Consider the following 20,191-nt stretch of genomic DNA (forward strand, 5'->3'; position numbering starts at 1 on the left):
AGCACGTTAGTATTAAATGCCCTAATCTAGAATCACATGGGAAGAGAGTTTTAATTGAAAATTGTCTAGATCAGGTTAGCATGCATACATATCTATAAGGGGTTTTCTTGATCATTGATGAAATTTTTTTTGTTTGTTTAAACCGAGCCGAAGCCCCGTGTGGGTTGCCCTTTAGGGTTCCTGACCTATATTAAAGAAAACCAGCTGAGTGCTAAGCAAGGAGGCAGGTAACATTGGGTGTGTCCTTCCTTTCTGTCCGTGGCTGTGGATGTGATATAACCAACTGTCTCAAGTTCTTGTCTCTGTGACTTACCTACTACCATTTTCTCTAATCTGGAATAAAAAGCCAAATCTGCCCCTTTCCTTCCATGCTACTTTTGGTCAGGGTGTTTTATTTTATTTGATTAGATGTTTTTTTAATTTACATTTCAAATGTTATTCCCTTTCCTAGTTTCCCCTCCAAAACCTGCCTATCCCTTCCCCCCACTCCTGCTCACCAACCCACCCACTCCCGATTCCTGGCCCTGGCGTTCCCCTACGCTGGGGCATTGAATCTTCACAGGACCAAGAGCCTCTCCTCCCATTGATGACCGATTAGGCCATCCTCTGCTACATATGCAGCTAGAGCCATGAGTTTTCTTTGGTTTGTGGTTTAGTCCCAGAGAACTCTGGGGGTATTGGTTCATTCTTATTGTTGTTCCTCCTATGGGGCTATAACCCCCTTCAGCTCATTGGGTTTCTCTAGCTGCTTCACTGGGGACCCTGTGCGCCTCCAATGAATGCCTGTGAGCATCTACTTCCCTTATTTACCAGGGATTGGCAGAGCCTCTCAGGAGACAGCTATATCAGGCTTCAGTCAGCAAGCTCTTGTTGGCATCCACAATAGTGTCTGGCTTTGGTGGTTGTTTATGGGATGGATCCCCAGATGAGGCAGTCTCTGGATGGTCATCCCTTCAGTCTCTGCTTCACACTTTGTCTCTATAACTCCTTCCATGGGTATTTTATCCCGCTTCTAAGAAGGACTGAAGTATCCACACTTTGGTCTTCCTTCTTCTTGAGTTTTATATGTTTTGCGAACTGTATCTTGGGTATTCTGAGCCTCTGGACTAATATCCACTTATCAGTGAGTGCATATCATGTGTGTTCTTTTGTGATTGGGTTACCTCACTCAGGATGATATCTTCCAGATCCATCCATTTGCCTAAAAATTTCAAATATTCATTGTTTTTAATAGCTGTGTAGTACTCCATTCTGTATCCATTCCTCTGTTGAGGGACATCTGGGTTCTTTCCAGTGTCTGGCTATTATAAATAAGGCTGCTATGAACATAGTGGAGCATGTGTTCTTTTCACATGTTGGAGCATCTTAACCAAGGTGTGGTATTGCTAGATCCTCCGGTAGTACTATGGCCAATTTTCCGAGGAACCGCCGCCATACTGATTTCCAGAGTGGTTGTACCAGGTTGCAATCCCACCAGCAATGGAGCAGTGTTCCTCTTTCTCCACATCCTTACCCATATCTGCTGTCACCTGAGTCATTCTGACTGGTGGGAAGTGGAATCTCAGGGTTGTTCTGATGTGCATTTCCCTGATGACTAAAGATATTGGACATTTTTAAAGGTGCTTCTCACTCATTCAGTATTCCTCAGTTGAGAATTCTTTATTTAGCTCTGTACCCCATTTTTAAACAGGATTATTTGGTTCTTTGGAGTCTAACTTCTTGAGTTCTTTGCATATATCGGATATTAGCCCTCTATTGGATTTAGGATTGGTAAAGATCAAGAATTGGCAAATGGGACCTTATAAAATTGCAAAGCTTCTATAAGGCAAAGGACACTGTCAATAAGACAAAAAGGCAACCAACAGATTGGTCAGGGTGTTTTGTGACACCACAGATATGAAACTAGAATAGAAGCCATCTTTTTTTCAACCATTGCCATGGAAACACAGAGCTACTGGACCTTAATTTGGATCCTCAAATCATCATCTTGTGCAAAGACAAAAGCACAGGCCCACATGGTCTCTGGCAGCAGCCTGGGAAGTATCTTTCATCTTTGAGAAACCTTGACTCAGATAAAATTATGTCCTTGGTTTTGATGGAGAGACGAATTTCAGGATGAGCCAGTATAAACGAGAGGTGGTGTTTACTAAAAGACATGTTTTTGTAACGTCAATTTTAAAAGGCAGATCATGAACGAGTGAAATTGAAACACACCTCAAAGGTCTGGTATGGCTGGTAAAGTGTGTGGCATATCTCATTGAGAGCTTTTGAAGCTTTTTACTGTTTTTAAGGATCTATTTCCTCCTATTTTATTTCTTCTTTTCCACAATTGAGTTTATAGACTCTGGAACTACCATGAATGGGATTATAACCCAACAAGACAAAAACAGAGTTTGATAAGGTAAAACTGGAATTGCCCAACATGGTCAGGACTTAGCCTTTTCTAAACACAAGGATGATTCTAGTGAGACTACTAGAAGATGGCAGAGTGACATCTGGGTAGGCAGAAATGTCTTAAATAAATATAAATTGTGCTAGAGTTTTTTGTTTGTTTGTTTTTTGGTTTTGGTTTTTTGAGACAGGGTTTCTCTGTGTAGCCCTGGCTGTCCTGGAACTCACTCTGTGGACCAAGCTGGCCTCAAACTCAGAAATCCGCCTGCCTCTGCCTCCTGAGTTCTGGGATTAAAGGCTTACGCCACCATGCCCGACTGTGCTAGAGTTCTTGTTTCCAAGCTGGAGAGAGAAAGACCTCAACTAGACTCTGGGTAAGGACTCATCTCTATTCCTCATTAATCCCCCTGATTTTTTATTCTGCCTCAGAAAAAAATATATCACAGCATGATTTTTATGTGCAGAACATGGTGCCTGAAGTTGGTTTTCTTATGTTTATCATTACTTAATTTGATCTACCAGATCTGCATTCTGAGAATGGATATTATGCCCACTTTTGAGAAATCTTCACTTACTAAAAGTTTGACCCCCTTAAGGGGTTCAGTTTGGAGAAGAGGTTTTCTAGATGAAGAAGTACAGTCAGCATTGCCACATAAAATGCAATCAAGGTTTGGTAGCTAGTGTCAACTGTCAACTTGCCTATATATGGAATGCACTACAATCCAGAAATGGAGGACACACCTGTGATGGGGATCTTGAGGCAGGAAGACAGGGGTTTTAATCCAGTCTCCTCCTTACTACCTTTGATCAAGATTTAGAATTCTCAGCTCCTTCTCCAGCACAATGTCTGCCTGGATGTTGCCATGTTCCCACCATGGTGATATTGGACTAAACCTCTCAAACTGAAAGCTAGCCCCAATTAAATATTTCTTTTTATAAGAGTTGCCTTGGTCATGGTGTCTCTTCATAATGATAGAGCACCAACTAAGACACAAGGTTGAAGGAGTAAGAGGCTCTGAGACTTCACTCTGGCCTCACAGTGAAAGGCAGAGCAGTTGAGCACATACTCCTTGGAAAAGAAACTTTCTGGTTCTCCTGAAAGAGATCACTGTTGATACGAATCCCAAAGGTGTCTTTGGTTACATATTGGTGTCTTAGTTATACACTAATAAATTTTTGAGAAGGCCTATTATAAATCATGTAAGTAATTGGGGGTTCTAAGTTTCATGAGGAAGGAAGACTTGTTAGGTAAATGGAAAAGAATTTAGACAGTAACATTTGGCTTACGTTTCAATCAGCAATTTAAATGATTAATGGAAACGTTGGTGAATGAAAGTCTGTTTGAGCCTTGGAAAAGTAAATTTGTCTCCAGGTTGAGGGACTATCATTCAAGGAAAGTAAATCAACCTGGGAGGAAAGCTGCCGTAGTGGAAGGAAACTTGGACCGAGTCAAAAGGCCCTTGGTCTTGTTTGGGGATCTGACTTTGGGTAAGTTTCTGAATCCTTCATTGTCTCAGTTTTCTCCCATCCCTCTACAGTGTGGCATTACTGCAGCAGTCCCTCAGGAATGCTCTACCTCCAACGTTATGTAATTTAAGAAATGCCTGGATTTAACACTTTATGTCAGAGGCAGTGTTTCCAGGGCTCGGGACATCTGCTTCCTGTTGGGATGCACATCATTTTCCTTTGCTGCTCACACTTCCTGTGCGTGTGGAATCTTTCTTGCAATCATTATCTCTCATGGGATTAAAATAAAACCCTCATGAGAGAATCGAAATACAAAAAGGCTAAGACTTGCTATTAATGTAGTCAGTTTTTAATTTTCATAGAGCACCATAAAAATGACATAAAATAACTCTTCAGCTAAGAACACTGTCAGCTGCTGGTGAGAATCTCACTCCTTGGTATTCCAGACTCTCTTGGAAGCAGAGGAAAACAAAGTCATGGTATTTGTTTTCAACTGCATCTGTTTGTATGTATGTGCACGTGTGTGTGTGTGTGTGTGTGTGTGTGTGTGTGTGTGTGTTATAGCATGCATAAGAAAGCCAGAGGACAACTTATGGACATTGCATTGGTTACCTCTTCTTCTATGTGGGTCCAGAACCATAGGAATAAATAAAAGCTATTTCTTAGACGAGTTTACTCATGGGCCCTACAGTTGGTTAGAATTGTACTAGTAACTTTATAGCCCTTCTTTCTCTATCACAAAATCTCAAAGGATTTGTTTGCCTTAATTTGGAATGATAACTCAGACAGCCAATGTTTACTGAACATTTGCTATTTTAAAGGTTTCATATCAATCAATCTCTATACTTTACACATGAGAAGAAATGAACAGAGTTGAAATACCTTGTGGAAATTCTATGACTCTCTGGTGTTTAGGCTGGGATTTGAGCCAAGCCCTTCTATTAGTGATAATATCTTTGTAGGAAGACATTAGGAGTGATAAAGATGTAGAAACTGCAGTCAACGGGTAAGCTGGTACCACCCACCAAGCAAACTAGAGGGGTGACAAAAATAGCTCAACACACAGGGAAAGACTGGGCAGAGATAGATTCTTATTTTGTCCTGGGCTTAAGAGGAACATTTCATGTCCTCTTTTCTTTTCTTTTTAGTTCTGCCAAATGCAGATATCACAATACAGGCAAAAAAAAAAAAAAAAAAAAAAAAAAGAAATGGCTTTGCAGAAAAGAGGAGACTCAGCGTTGACCTAGTTGTGGAATAATCACAGTTCAGGCCCTGCTACCACTCAGCAGCTCTCTTTGCTGTTCATGTCTTACATGGCAAGTCAGCCCTCCTCCAAGAAAATCTGAAAAAGACAGATACTCATTCCCTCGAGTCTCTGTAAATAGAATGGAAACGCGACTCAAATCTAGACAATGAGCTGTAAGACAAATGTTAGAGAATCCTTGGCATGATTTCACAAAAGCAGTGATGGAGATGGAGGGTCCACTCCTCCAAGGCTAGATTTTGGCTTTCCTCGTTGTATTTGGCTCTGCTGTGAGCCATGCTGACATCACGAGGGAGGTTCAGACAATGCACAGAGAGCAGCAGAGGACTGATGTAGCAGAAATCAAGACTGCCCTTGGGATCACTTTTGCAAGAATCTTCAGGTTTAACCATGCATTTAGGACCTATCCTAATTGTGCAGATGGGAAACAAGAGACAAGGATTATTTAGTAATTGATCGAATACAGATAACAGGATTTTTTAGCATCAGTATTTGGAAAGACTCCCTTTTTATTGAATTTGATTGACACTTCTGAAAAAAAATCAATGGAGTACATATGTACAGTTTGATTTTGCATTTGTTCTTTATCCCATGTGAGTATATACATTTAGCCTCATGTCCAAATACAATGTTTTATCACATTAGAGATTATTGTATCTACAGAGTAAAAGTTAAATTCAGATAGTATGGATTTTCCAAATCTGTTCCTTTCAGCTCATTTCAGTTGTTTTAGATCAATTTTATGTCCATCTATAATTTAGAACGGGCATCCCAATTCTTCTTGTGAAATCTTCCTGGGATGTCACCTTCAGTTAACTTGAATCTACAAATCAATTTGGAGTCAATCAGCATCTTAATGACATGTCTTTAGCTCTTTGAATATAGCATATCTCTTCACTTATTTACAGTTTATTAAATAGTAAATCAACCAAAGTTTTATTGCAGTTTTAAAATATATCTTTCAATTGATCACTGACACACACCTTCGGCATTGCTCTCAATAGTACTGTTTTAATTTCCATTCCAGTCTTGTTGTAAGTTGATTTTAATTGCCTAGACTCAGGTATCACTTCCTGTGCTCTCTCTGTGGCTCCTTTATAGTTCTACTATAGACGCTCTGCCTCTTCCGGTCAGCATCACATATTTTCTGTCACTCTCCCAGTGCACCGAATAGGACCAACCTCACGACCTTTAACAGAAGTTATATTAACAGACAAAATTTTATTATCCCACACCTCAGTATGATGTTCCCTGTATTTTTTTTTCTATAGACTCATTTTGTCAATTCAGGAAATTTCCCTCTTTAAAACATATTTTGAAAGGTTTTGTCACGAACAGACCTGAACTTGAAAATAGCACTCATGCATCTACTGAGATACTCAGCTGACACAGTGGATTGTGTTGATGGTTTTCGAGTGTTAACACATAACTCCAGTGGCCCACACTTTTGCTTCAGGTATTTCCTCGCTCCTTTGTGTGATGCTATGAAAACCATTCACTTAAAAGTGCTCTTGAATTTTCTTCATGATTTAATCTTTTGATCCATAGATACAAAGTTAATATTTAATTTTGAGATTTGCTTTGACGTCCTCTGACAGTCTCTCTTGGTACTTTTATCATGTGTTTAAGAGGAATGCATATAAATTAAAGTGGCTGACAAACATGATTAATGTCACGCCTTGTGTTCATAAAAGGACAAATTAAAACTTTTACCACTACAAGTTAATATATGTGTTTTGCAACATTCTTTGTGTTGACATCTACTTTTTCTTAACATTAACGCAGTCATTGTGGGTTTCTTTAGCTAGTATTAATGTGGCAAATGATTTATGTCTTTTTATTTTCATTCTAGTTCTTATATTTAAAATAGGTTTCTAGAAGGCAGCATAGGCTTGGACCTTGCTTTTATTGTTGTTGTAACCATTCTGAGACTTTGTAACTTTTAATTGGTGTTTTCATTTAATATAATTATTGCTTCTTTGAATATAGCCAGCCAACTCCTATTCGAGCATAAGAGAATTTTTCACATCCTGGCACTGACCATGGCTTAGCTGAGGACAGAAGGTGGATCCCCTATAGATCTGTGGGATTTCTCCTCGGTGGGGTACTCTTCATTCTGCTACTGGGCTCTGTAGACCCCAGCTGTCCTGAATTCCTGTACCTTACATCTCTCCAAATCAAGTCCTCTGTCTGGATTACTATCCCTCATTAGAAATGTTGAAGATTCTATCCAAATGTAGTGATCCGTACTCATATGCAATTTGAAAGATAATTGAGGCTAACATAGGTTACACTGCTATAAGTGGCAGAGTTAGGATTTGTGTGCGTGTTAGTCAGGCCTCAGAGCCTAAGGCTTCATCCTCAAAGCAGAATTACCTAGAAGTGCTCATGTAAAAGGAGTTCATTGAATTTATGTGTGCCAGTGGAATTTTTAAATTAATTACTGGTCTCACTATTATTTTTTTGTGACCAAATTAGTTATTTCAACTAGCAAACACATTGCAATTCAAACTTCATGGTTTATCAATGGGGTGATGTCAATAAAAAGTTAAGTAATTGTTCACACAGCAATTATTTTAATGATTCAGAGATCACAGTATGTGATGATGTCAGCCTTATGATAGCTTTCACACTGGCTGTGTGTGTCTGAATTAATCTTGACTTTAACATCCTTGGGCAACATCACACCCATAATAAATCATATCTTAACTAAATGATTTTGTATGAGAAAAAGCAATAAGGCAATTTTATTGCTTGAATCCTTTTGTTTTCTAAAAAACTGGGCAGTTCATAAAATTATTAAAGTTTCTTGGTGGAAATGATTTAGTTACAGTCTCCTCTGCCAATTCAACCAGTTTCTGTCAACAAGAATAAAATAATCATGAAGGACAGTGCCGGGCTGAGCCCTCACTCCTTCCTCACACTAACAGTGTGGCGGTTAGGGTGATGCATAATGAACCAGGATCACTCAGAAAGCCCATTGCTAGCAGAGAGCAGCCTCCACAGAGGTGTGCATTTCGCAGCCGCTGTTAGCTGCCACCAGCACTTAAGCAAGCACTTCCCAAGGTTGGTGCAAGGTCATGTTAGGGTGGTCTATAAGAGTGTTGAAGTCAAAAATACACACACCAAAATAAATACAAATTAAATTAGTTGATTTTTTAAACTGACCAGACAATATTATAATTATGAATTTATGAAATTCCTAGGCAAATGGATGGACCCGGAGGGTATCATCCTGAGTGAGGTAACCCAATCACAAAGGAACTCGCACAATATGTACTCACTGATAAGTGGATATTAGCCCAGAAACTTAGGATACCGAAGATATAAGATACAACTTGCCAAATGCATGAAATTCAAGAAGAACGAAGACAAAAGTGTGGACACTTTACCCTTTCTTAGAAATGGGAACAAAACACCCATGGAAGGAGTTACAGAGACAAAATTTGGAGCTATGACGAAAGGATGGACCATCTAGTGATTGCCATATGCAGGGATCCATCCCATAATCAGCTTCCAAATGCTGACACCATTGCATACACTAGCAAGATTTTGCTGAAAGGACCCAGATATAGCTCTCTCTTGTGAGACTATGCCGGGGCCTAGCAAACACAGAAGTGGATGATCACAGTCAGCTATTGGATGGGTCACACGGCCCCCAATGGAGGAGCTAGAGAAATTACCCAAGGAGCTAAAGGGAACTGCAACCCTATAGGTGGAACAACAATATGAACTAACCAGTACTCCGGAGCTCTTGTCTCTAGCTGCATATGTATCAAAAGATGGCCTAGTCGGCCATCACTGGAAAGAGAGGCCCATTGGACTTGCAAACTTTATATGCCCCAGTACAGGGGAACGCCAGGGCCAAAAAGGGGGAGTAGGTGGGTAGGGGATTGGGGGGGTGGGTATGGAGGACCTTTGGGATAGTATTGAAAATGTAAACGAGGAAAATACCTAATTAAAAAATATATATTAAAAAAATAATTATGTGGACTGTTAACAGAATATTTTGAAATCAGCAATGATACAGTCAGTGGTCCTAAACTAGAACTGATTACTTGTGAGTGTTGATCTCAAAGTGAATTTAACAAATAAATATAAATCTATAATAAAACTGTTGCTTTCCAGGTGGTTTTCCGAACATTTTCTTTAAAGTCTAGGGCTGTCATTGCTCCAGAGGGGATGAGGAGAGAGGAGAATGGAGTTAGTAGTTGAAAAGTACGAGAGTCTGGTACTACAGCTCACTTTATTCAGTGCCTCAGACAATTTATACCCTGAGGGTTAAGAGAGGCCACTTGAGGAAAGTTCTCATGAGTTCAAGCTGTATACAATTTCGAGGGCAAGTTACATGTGGCAAAAACGTGTTTTCCTTGGAGGCATATAAAGGATTTGCAAGCAATAATGAGTATTCTAAAGTGAATGTACTCCTATCTGCTATACCTTAGAAGAGCAAGCAAACACATTCCAAGAAAAATTCCGTGTTTTGCAGAAGCTGAGGTCACAAGACTCTGGTCTTGTTTCCTTGGAGTTTTCTCAAAAGCATGCAGACTTCTCCTCTCATGATGCCATGTTTGGACTATGTTCTGGCACAGGGTCTACTGGCTGCCTCAGCGGGTAAGGGTGCTTGCTGCCAAGCCTGATGAAATGAGTTCAGTACCTAGAGTCCAGACAATAGGAGAAGAGAACTGAGTCCTGAAGGTGGTCTTTTGCTCTCCACATGTGCACCATGGTATGAGCAGGCGTGTATACACCCAACCACATGCACTCTCTTTGAACATACATACACACACTGTCTGTCTGTCTGTCTGTCTGTCTGTCTGTCTGTCTGTCTATCCCTTTGTGTGTGCACACTCACACATACCCTCTCTGTGCACACACAAATACGCCCTGTATATAGCACACAAACACACACACACACACACACACACACACACACACACACACACACACACACTTCTTAAAACAGGATGCAGCAGGAAAGCAAGTAACCCTTAAGGTTAATATAATTCAAGGGGTTCTTAGGGCTTATGTAATTTGTCAAAGTAAATTAATAATTAGTCTCAAAAGGTGAGAGATGCAAAGAATAACTGGTCACCATGCAGCAGTGCTGACACTTTTTTGCAAAGTGCATTCGCGGAAAACTTCCTCAAGGAGATCACATGAGGAGACTAATGAGAAGAAGTGAAGAGGGCCGATGCCTGGGTGAAGACTTCCAAACAGAGGGTGTAGCAGGCACATGGAGCTTAGAAGAGGTACATACTTGCAAAGAGGTACATACATACAAAAGTCACGATGGCTGAAATATGGTGGGAACTTGAGGAACCAGGCTCTGAAATTAGTTCCTAAGGGACAAAGCAGACCTGAAACCCCCATGAACAGAGCTGTGAGTGCTGGAGATGTAGCAGACCCACTGTGTGCTAGTGCTGGAGCTAGAGTGGGCCTACTGTGTGCTGAAACAGTACAACAGTTGTGTGTTGAGGCTCTGCCCTTTAAACACATACTCTGTTCCTTGTGTGAATAACAACTGCCACTTGTGTGATAGGATCATTTTTTAATAACTTAAAGCTATTTTGCTCCTGCGGGGATGGAACAGAGCACCTTTACATACCCCACATTCTTTGGAGTTTCAAACACCTGGTCATCATTTTCTATACTGGGTCACTGGTCATGTATGTATCATTATCTTGTCAGGACTTCTCTTCACTTAAATAGGTAATTATTGTTGACGCTGGCTGTAAAAACCAGACATCTGTATGGCTTCCGAGAGTCGGCCTGTCAAAGGCAGCTGTTGTTTAGAACCGTCTTGCTGGAAAATTAGATACAATGTAGACATAAGTATTTGAAGAATTGAAACTGTTCCAAATTTATGGCCACTCTCAGCACTAAAGCCTTCTGTCTGCATTACAGTAATGTTTGGCTGTGTGGCAGGGATCCTGAGCCCTTCACATTCTGCCTTTGCCTGGAGCTGCAGTCTGGTCAGGTGTCTAGGCTCCAGACACCCTTGTCGACCTCAACACTAACATTTTGAGTTATCATTTCTTCAAACAGTATAGGAAGGCTCCTTCTTAATCATCCACACTCATTTTCTCTGACTATGCCAGGCCATGTTGTCTAGTAAAAGGCACTTTCTGTTACATTTTTTAATTTGACTTCATGGTACTTACATCAGTCTCTGATTTTAGAATGTTTGTGTGCATTTACACATTCACTACACATTTCCTTTTCTTTAGGTATAAGCTCCATGAAGACAAGAATATGCCTGTTTCCTTTACTACGTTCTTAATGAAGTTTGCTGGACACCTGAATTCACCTGTGAATGTGTAAAGGCTCTTCCTCATCACTCTTCTTTCAAGCTTCAAACCTTCTAACACTAACTTGTCCTTGCCTGGCCTGAGAGCTGCCATGGTGGCTGAGAGCTCCAAGCTTCCCCCGATGGATTCTGGAAATCTCTCATCCTGGTTTTCCATGCCAGTTTCCCCTAAGTTCACAAAGAGCTGCACCTCAGTGGCTACATGGAGTTCTAGCTAGCATGCTCTTGGCTGTGTGTCTTCCATTAAGAGTCTTGTTTCTGATACACGGCTCATGGATTCGTTTCCTTCGGGTAACTGAATCTATTGGATGGCTCTGAAGTTTCTGTCACTTCCCAATGGCATTTGCCTTTCCCGGCCACCATTTGTGTCTGGGTGTGGGTGTCACAGTCAGCTTTGGGGTTTCCTAACAGTGAATTTCCAAGCCTGTTGGAAATTCCTTTCGTCTGTTTTTGCTATTGTTACATCTGGCTCTCATCGCTTATAAATCTCACAGTACAGTGTTAACATGATGACTTCCTGGGAATCATTTCTTGCCAATCTATAACTAGAAAATTCTCTTTTTATTTGCTTTTGGTTTTCCATGTCCATGGTTTTTCATTTCTTCCTGTTGATCCATTGTGTCTCACCCTGTGCGTGTGAAGAATTCCCTCGTGAGTTTCTTTCCTGTCTCTCAGCTAGTGCTCACATTATGTGCCTGAAAAGTACATTTTTTACTTTTGTTTTTTGAGAGATGGTTTTGCTAGATATTTTTTTTCAGGGTTGACAGAATTGTTTTCTTTTCAGCGATTCACAGATGTCACGCCGCTGTCTTTCACTTCTCATAGCTTCTGACAAGAAGTTTACTCTTCTACTCATCTATGTTCTTAGGCTCGGACACACCTCTCTCCTGGCAGCTGCGAGATTTCCTCTTTATCTCTGCTTCACTGCAGTCTGCCTACCATAGCTTGTATGTTTGGACTTACTTTAACTTTGTTTAATTTTCACTAGGTGTTTATCTTACTCCTAGGTTTTTTGTGTTTTGTTTTTTGTTTTTGATTCTTGGTCATATGTGTTGTGAGTTTCTTTTAATATAGCCTTTGTCTTTCTGTCTCTTCTGTCCCTCTTGCTTTCTCATCCTCTCTTGTGACTCTAGGTACCTTTGCTTATGGCCGACAGCTCAATGATGTGTTTACCCCCTCTCCACTTTCCTTCAGTGAGCCTGGTTTATATTCATCTGTCTTTAGATTCAGTGAGCTTTTAGAAGTAAATTTATTACTGCATCTGCATTTAAGGTTTATTCCAGCTAGCAGATCCCATCTCTGATAAAAAAAAATTCTTCATTTGCTCATGCACGGTGCCTCGTTTCCTACTATGGCTTTTAACATAGTCCTCCACTCTTTTTCTAGCCCCAGGGAGAGCTAACCTTTGGTTCATGTCTATTGTTCCTTCCATCTATATAGTTCATCATCTTCTAACTCTATTTTCTTCATTTTTGTTTCTTCTAATTTTTTACTTACCTGTAAATGTCCCACATAAAAGACTTAAAAGTGACTAAAAAATAATTCTTATATTGGGTCACTAGAAGTGGGGGTTAGGCTTTGTTTTCAGTATGCATAAGCTTCAACTTCTCTAGTATTGGCCACCATTGCTATGGCTTAAAGCGAAGGTTATGATGACACATTCAGTCCTGCTTTCTTAGTTTGTCACCTGTCCTTTCATAGGTGCATGGGGCTTATCTCTATGCTGTGGTCTCTTACCTTGTGGAGATACCACTCTTTGTCCATCAGTGGCAGGTCCATAATGAGAATGACGAAAGCCTTCCATTCTCCTTGTCCATACCTAGTCTTAGACTTGTTGTTAGCTGTGGATTGTGGATTCTATACTATCTGGTCTCCTTTCGATGGCAGTCAAGTTCTGTCTTTATTTGGGCTAACTTGGGAAACTTTTTCTAGTATTTTCTCAAATGTTAGCAGACCATTGTTTAGTTCTGGAACAGGCTCCTTTGGGAAACATGACTGCCTTCCTTCTCCAGAGCATGGAAATATGTTCTGTAAGACAACCTTCTTCACAGAAGGTCCTTTTTGTCTTTAGAGATATTGTGATTAGCTCTACATTCCTTAGCAACTTCAAGATTTTACTTCAGATAGGAATGCAGAGAAAGGGTTTCATGATATTTTTCTCCAGTATCAACTAATTGTCACAGATAGTTCTGCCCTCAGGTGCTGATAGTAGAGTCCAACTCCACTATAGTCTCTCTCATGAGCTCCTTGTCAACGTTCATGACGGTGGACCAGGAGCTTCTAGTGAGCAACACAAGATACCAGGTCTCTGGAGCTCTTACTCTTCCAAACCAATGGACACATTAACTGGTGTCATCCAGCAAGCAGTCAAAACTATAGTTTATTATGACCACCCAACCTACATGGTGAGCATCCTTTTCTCACCTGCTTTGTCATAAACTGACAACTTGGATGTTCTATCTGCTTCTGTTTCTCTTTGGAATTCAGCTGACGTGATTGCTCTAGGTATCATATTTTGATCAGAACCAAAGTTTAGATGTTTGTGAGTTTGACTTTTTCTGGTTGGCATTTGAGTGATGTTTTCCATCTTTCTTTAAATGCCCTGTGAACAAATGAGAAGCAACCCACCCAGTGTTAAGGTTCACTGTATCACTTTTGTACCTTTGACTTTCTTTTTCTAGAGGGCCTGTAATCTAATAGGAGAGGTTATAACTTCCCAACCAGTGTCAGTCACTGTCATACCTAACACACTGCTCCTGTTCATAAGGCAAGGTCACTGATCAGTTCTCAAGGTTAGACAGTCTATCCTATGAAGGACTCATTGACCTTGTAGGGAAGAGCAGAAATAACCTGATAGAATATAGATTCTTCTTGGAAGATTTAGTGTGTTTTTCAGAACCACTTCTTTTTATATATAATAATCACTGGGATAATGGCACAACCTATTCTGTTCAAAGACAAAGGAATCACGTGTGTTAAAGTTGACAAAGATTATTTCCAGTTAAAGAGAGGGAGTGCTTTCTTAAAGATTATCATAACCTTGTGGGTGAGATTTCAAACCTGATAATGATTATATAATTCTCAAAAGCCCAGCCGTGTTATTTTTGTCCTAAAGAAGTGGAATGAGTGCCTGTGGTTAGAATAAAATCAGAAGATCCTGTAAGATATGGAGGTGCCTACTTGGGGGACAGTCACAGTAAGTTTCAGATAGTGAGTAAAGATACCCATTACACATCACAAGGCATAGGTTTTAAAGTGATGATTTAGTTGCACCCGCCAGAGAATGAAATCTTCTTTTCTAGGGTTGAATTCAAAGAAGGCAATGGCTGCGAATGAATTCTGCTTCTATCACAAAAGTACATGGAGATAAACTCATCCCTAGAGGAGTGTTCTCCAACTGTACGGAGGGATTGTATGGAACAAAGGAGTCTTAATAATAACAAGCAGTAATCGGTTATTACAGCTGACCTTTCACATAGAATCCCCCAAGGACTTAATGCACATTGAATATTACAGCAATACAAAATATTAAAGAGGACAGTTAGGCCTAGAAACTATTTCAGACCATGGCAAGACCCATAAACTGTGACGGAGGAAGATTTTACAGGCCTTCCAGGGATTACAGAGCAAATGTCTTTAGGTGTTGGTTGGGAGTATATGCATAAGTGTCTCTAGTCTGTGGTAAGACAAACAAGAAATAGCGAGTTCTGAGTGTCCTGTGTAGAGGTATTCCAGTCTGATTTTTTCAAAGTTGTTTCAGTCAAATTATTATTATTATTAATTATGTTTCAGGAAATATTTACTTATTAGCTAAAAGTTGAGTCTGAATCCTAGGATCTCTGTGGAGAAAATCTATAGTTTAAAGTACCACGATGCCCCCAATCCTTCCCCATCTTAATAAATTATCAACACTCCACTCATGTAATGCTCCTTGAGTCAGAGCATGGATTGTCATGGAAGAGAGGCTTAAAAGGCTCACACTGGTCATGACGTAGGGCCTCACTTCTCTTCTGTAACACTAACTTGGAGAGGAGATGGGGCATGAATGAAGCAAGTCACTTTTGCTTTCTTGTTTTGTTCTTTGGAAAATGTTAGTTGGACAGGACACGTTTTTAAGTCACAGTGTTTGTGTTTATCAGGCAGTAGAAAAAGAATTTGAACTGCCTATTGATTTGACTGAGAGCAGGACACAGTATTATCTATGGAAGGAAGAGCAGCCTCAAGCTCACATTCAAAAAACCAACACTAGGTTAAAAAATATATATATTTCTCATATGTATTTATGTATATATATGTATATATATGAGAAAGCAGTTAGATATATGGTGATCAAGCCATGTTTTCCCTTATGGGAACTAGATACCATTTCTGGATGTGAGTAGAAATGTGATATGGAAATTCTAGACTTAAATCATATGCTTATAAGGGAGGTGAAAAAATTCATTTTTTAACAACTAGTATATGAAAAGTCAAAACTCATATTTTCTTTCATTATCTACAAAGTAAACATGATTGTTCTGAGGAGTTTGGCTGTGTGATTTCGATTCAGTAAATACACAAAAGTCAAACAGAGTACCTGATATTCTTTCTTAATTGAGATTCATTAATATGCAGGAGATGATTAATGGCCCACTCTGATTTAGTTCCTTCGGCCCTGGGCTTATTTTTACAGTAACAACAAGAATTTCTTTTATTTGATATAGCTCAGTTTAAAGCTTTCTTATTATTTCCTTTCCTTTTGAAGCTCTTTTGCAAATTATTGTAGGACTGTATATGGAATTAATTTTAAAAATAAAAACCACGCTATATATATTCCAAAATAGAATGAATAAAGTATTATACTCTAATAACCTAGACAAATGTGAAATTAGAGTAAATTTTCAGATTCACTATATGAAAAATATAAACACAAAATTTAATAAGATATAAGTAATAATTTGGGTTATTTTGCTTATAGTCTTGATTGACATGTGGAAAGAATATTGATTGTATCACAGTCAAGAATTTTATGCTTCTGTGCATCATACAGAGCTCAACTGCACATAATGTTGCCTACCCCAAATTAAAAACATCCTGGAACACTTCAGAGCATCCCTTGGATTGCTCACAATCTGCAATATAAGAAGGGACAGAGCACAGCTTTTGGAACTTGTTCAATAAGTTACACTAATTGAGACATTTTCAAGGACTGTATATAAATAAATAGACGGAAATAAAGCAAATATATAGCATGAATTTTCACTTAGATAAAACGTTAAAAACAAAATGCTTAAATTTCCATTTGTTTTTTTTTTAATGAAGCCATTTCTCAATGGGATCAATTAGAATGAATTCTAGTAGCCTCTCTAGTCATCATTATTAATTTTGACTATAATGACTATTTGACTATAATTTTGACTATAATTCAATGAGCTTCATGGGGTGCTGTTCTGAACTGCCATCTTACTCACACAGAGTCACCATGTTTAAGTGAGAAGGTAAGGGAACTATCATTTTGCTAAAGAAAAGTCCATAGTCGGAAAGGCATGCTGGGATAGATGGGTCCACTCAAAGCCAATTTCTCAGCTTGAGGAAGGTTATTTTAGGAGAATCAGTTCTAATTTGGTGGGCTGACAAACACACCAAGAGGTATTATTTTAATTTTTCTCTTCTTATTGCTGCATCCATGGCTGACTTGACAGCTTTTGTAGGTTAAAACTTGTATACACTCAAATTTGAGAAAGGAAAGGTTAAATTTTGCAACTAGCATTAAGTCTTGTGAGTTGGTGTGGCCATGAAGCCAAGTCTAGCTAAGTCTACTTCTGAAGCCTGGCTCCAGGTGACATTAGAAGGCACAGGCTTAAGTCATGTTGAAATCTCTTTCAGAAAATGCAGTAGACTGTAAGTTGCTAAAGGCACCTTTTTTTTTTTTTTTTAAGTTTGTGGCTATTTGGTGAATAAGAAAGAAAAAATTGCTAGCTCTTAAAATGTCTAGAGTTTTTGCTGTCTAGAAGCCAAGATTATGCAATTATAATGAATTTAAACCTAAGACATTTCACTTCTATAGTTTTCATGTAACTAAACATGGCTTTGTGAATTTTAGATAATCATTTTTATCATTATGTTACCTTGTATTTATATATAATGCTCTTGTCATGATGAGGTCAGAAGAACTGATGCGTGTCCTCAAATCATAAAACTCTGAGAAGTGAGAAAACACTGTATTCAGGGTAGAGTTCCTTCAGTGGTTTGTATGGGCCTTCTGTTCTCTGCAGGTTCTCTCTGAGTGGCTTCTTAAGAACAGTTCCCTCTGACTACATCCTTTGTGAGAGAAGAGTGGCTATTCCTTAACAAGCCTAACAATGTTGTCTTTATTTTCAAATTTATTTTTCTCAGGATTGAAAGCAGACATCTTATAGATAGTGGAATTTTAAAAATTAACTATTGTATGGAAATATACAACATAGTTAGAGTTATTAAATATGGTTTTTGGGGAAAATATTGTGGATGGCTTGGATGTAGCTTGGCTGCAGGTGATTTCCCTAGCAAGTGCAAGGCCCTAGGTTCTCTCTTCAGCACAGGGAACTCACAAACAAACACAGCACCTGTTTGTTAGTGTTTATAATCAACTGTCGTTGGCCTTGTTGTCCCCAGGCAGCTTCCTTAGGAAAAACCAACCGAACAGCTCCGTCTGTTAAATTAACTAAGAAAAGAGCCTGTCAATTTGGATTTGGAGGTGGTGTTGAGAGTAAGCCCACTGTTGATATAAATTCAATAAAAACACTTGTGATGTGAAAGTGGGACAATGATATGATAAGCCTTTGTTTATTTATCATATTCCAAACGCGTTCTCAAGTGAGATTTTCTTTTAAAATTACATTAATGAGCAAGAACCATATGGCTTGCAATAGAGACATCACAAGAGCGGCATAAATCCAGCTGTCCGTTGCAGCACATAAGCGTGTTTTATTTGTGGTTTAATTTATTTATTTCTTTGTAAAAGAATTTCCTTATGTGTTAAGTATACACCATGTATTTCCTTTTTCTATTTTATAGTTAATAACGAACATTCCATCATCATTATTATTTTCCATTTACACGGCACCTTTCTTTTGAGCAATTCCTGTAATTTACAACCACATCACAGGACCATTTATGTAAATATTTTGCTTGCCTGGTTAACAACCTTGAAGCTTGCCATGTGTTCACATTCATGGAGTTACGAATAATTTAAAGACGGTCAAATTGAGATGAAATAGATTTTATTGATTTTATTTTCTCTTTACTTGAACTGTGGAGCTGAGGAGTAGATGAAGAGGGAGCTAAAGAGTAAGAAAAATATCATACACTAGCCTCAAAAAATTTTTTACCACTTTGTGTGTGATGTATTGGTTGGGGAGTACAAAAAAAGGACATTCCAGAAGGATTTACAAGCAATGTTTACTGAGTTAATGTAATGAATCTATAATACTCCTTTCATTCCTGTAAAACACCCAACATTTTCAAGTGATTTTACTTTTCAATTACCTTTAAGCCTGTCTATTACTAACACTGTGTGTTTTTATAATGCAGGGTTGAACCGAACTGGCGATGCACTGTCTGGATTGGATGCATGTGTAAGTATCTGAGAAACTCAGAGGAACAAAGAACCGTGAGAGAAAACTAATCAAAACCCAGGGAAAGTGAATAGGATGTGCAGAACTGGGAGTTTCAAAGCATGACTCCCCAAAGCAGCATGTGTGCTGTTGGTATCCTTGAGATTCTAGAATCACAGACATACAACTGAGGCTCAGCTCTAGCAGGAAAGCATCGAAGGAGAATTGCTAGTGGGATTTCAGACATGGACTCCCATGGTTCACCATCTTTTTTCAAATGTAACATCTGTGCTTTCCAACATGGAAAAGATGGTTCTTTCAGTAAAGGAAGAATTGTTTATTTCAACACGGGCATCTCTTAGATAGCATCATCTTCACTCTTTCTGCTGAGGTTTAGAATGGTAGGATGTTGGACTTTGGGAAAACACAGAGGTGGGAAGATTTGGATTCAGGCTGACTTTGGTCTGGTTTTGGTGAGGAAAAGATAATCTTGGGATTGTAGATATTTGAGATCAGAAGGCTTGGAGCCATCACTGGGTCTTCTATTTGCATTAGAATTGCAATTCTTCACATTAGGGATAATCAGACTATCAAGAGATCATTTTCCTGTACTTTTTTCTTTTCTTTCTTTTTTCTTTTTTCCTTTTCCTTTCTTTCTTTTTTGTCAGTGAATGCTTAATGAGGTCCCTTAGATGGGAGTTAACAGTGTCTTCTCAAATCCTTTCCTCCTTTCAAACTCGGCTGTTTTCAGAAAAGGAATACATATTCCTCAACTAGATCAGAGTTGTTTATATATTATTTCTCCCCAATTAATTGGTCCTTGAAACGCCACTTTGCATTGCATAAACCTCATGACTTGTAGCTGCTTCTTGCCACAGAGCCTTACCACTGTTTTATTTCTGACGTTGCCAATTCTATCCCATCCTTACAACTCTGTGCTGTGATTTTCCTGTTGTCTAGGATTCATTTCCTTTATTATTCTAGTCCTGTAGTTCTCAAGAATTTAAGTCTCACACCTTTTATCTTACTGAATATCATCTATCTGCAATCAAGTACCTGAACAGAGCAGAAGTACTTTATCTGCACTTTAACCTTAGCTCTTAGGTACCTGGCACTAAGAAAATAAAAGGTACTAAACACATTCATTCACTATTCATTGATCTGCATGTGTTTAATATGTTAACC

At 39.0% G+C, this 20,191-nt stretch overlaps 1 protein-coding gene across 1 annotated transcript in view; it reads left to right on the top strand.

Annotated features, from left to right (window-relative positions):
- The first annotated feature begins 1,978 nt into the window (after positions 1-1,978).
- The window catches only part of Gm14461 (predicted gene 14461), a 64,684-nt gene continuing 46,471 nt past the window's right edge, over positions 1,979-20,191 (top strand). The window contains exons 1-2 of the mRNA NM_177843.4: positions 1,979-2,765; positions 18,984-19,027. The gene's annotated coding sequence lies outside the window, so the exon portion shown is untranslated. The remainder of the gene's footprint in view (positions 2,766-18,983; positions 19,028-20,191) is intronic.

Source organism: Mus musculus, chromosome 2, assembly GCF_000001635.26.
Source record: "Mus musculus strain C57BL/6J chromosome 2, GRCm38.p6 C57BL/6J".
In the NCBI taxonomy this organism is placed as follows: domain Eukaryota; kingdom Metazoa; phylum Chordata; class Mammalia; order Rodentia; family Muridae; genus Mus; species Mus musculus.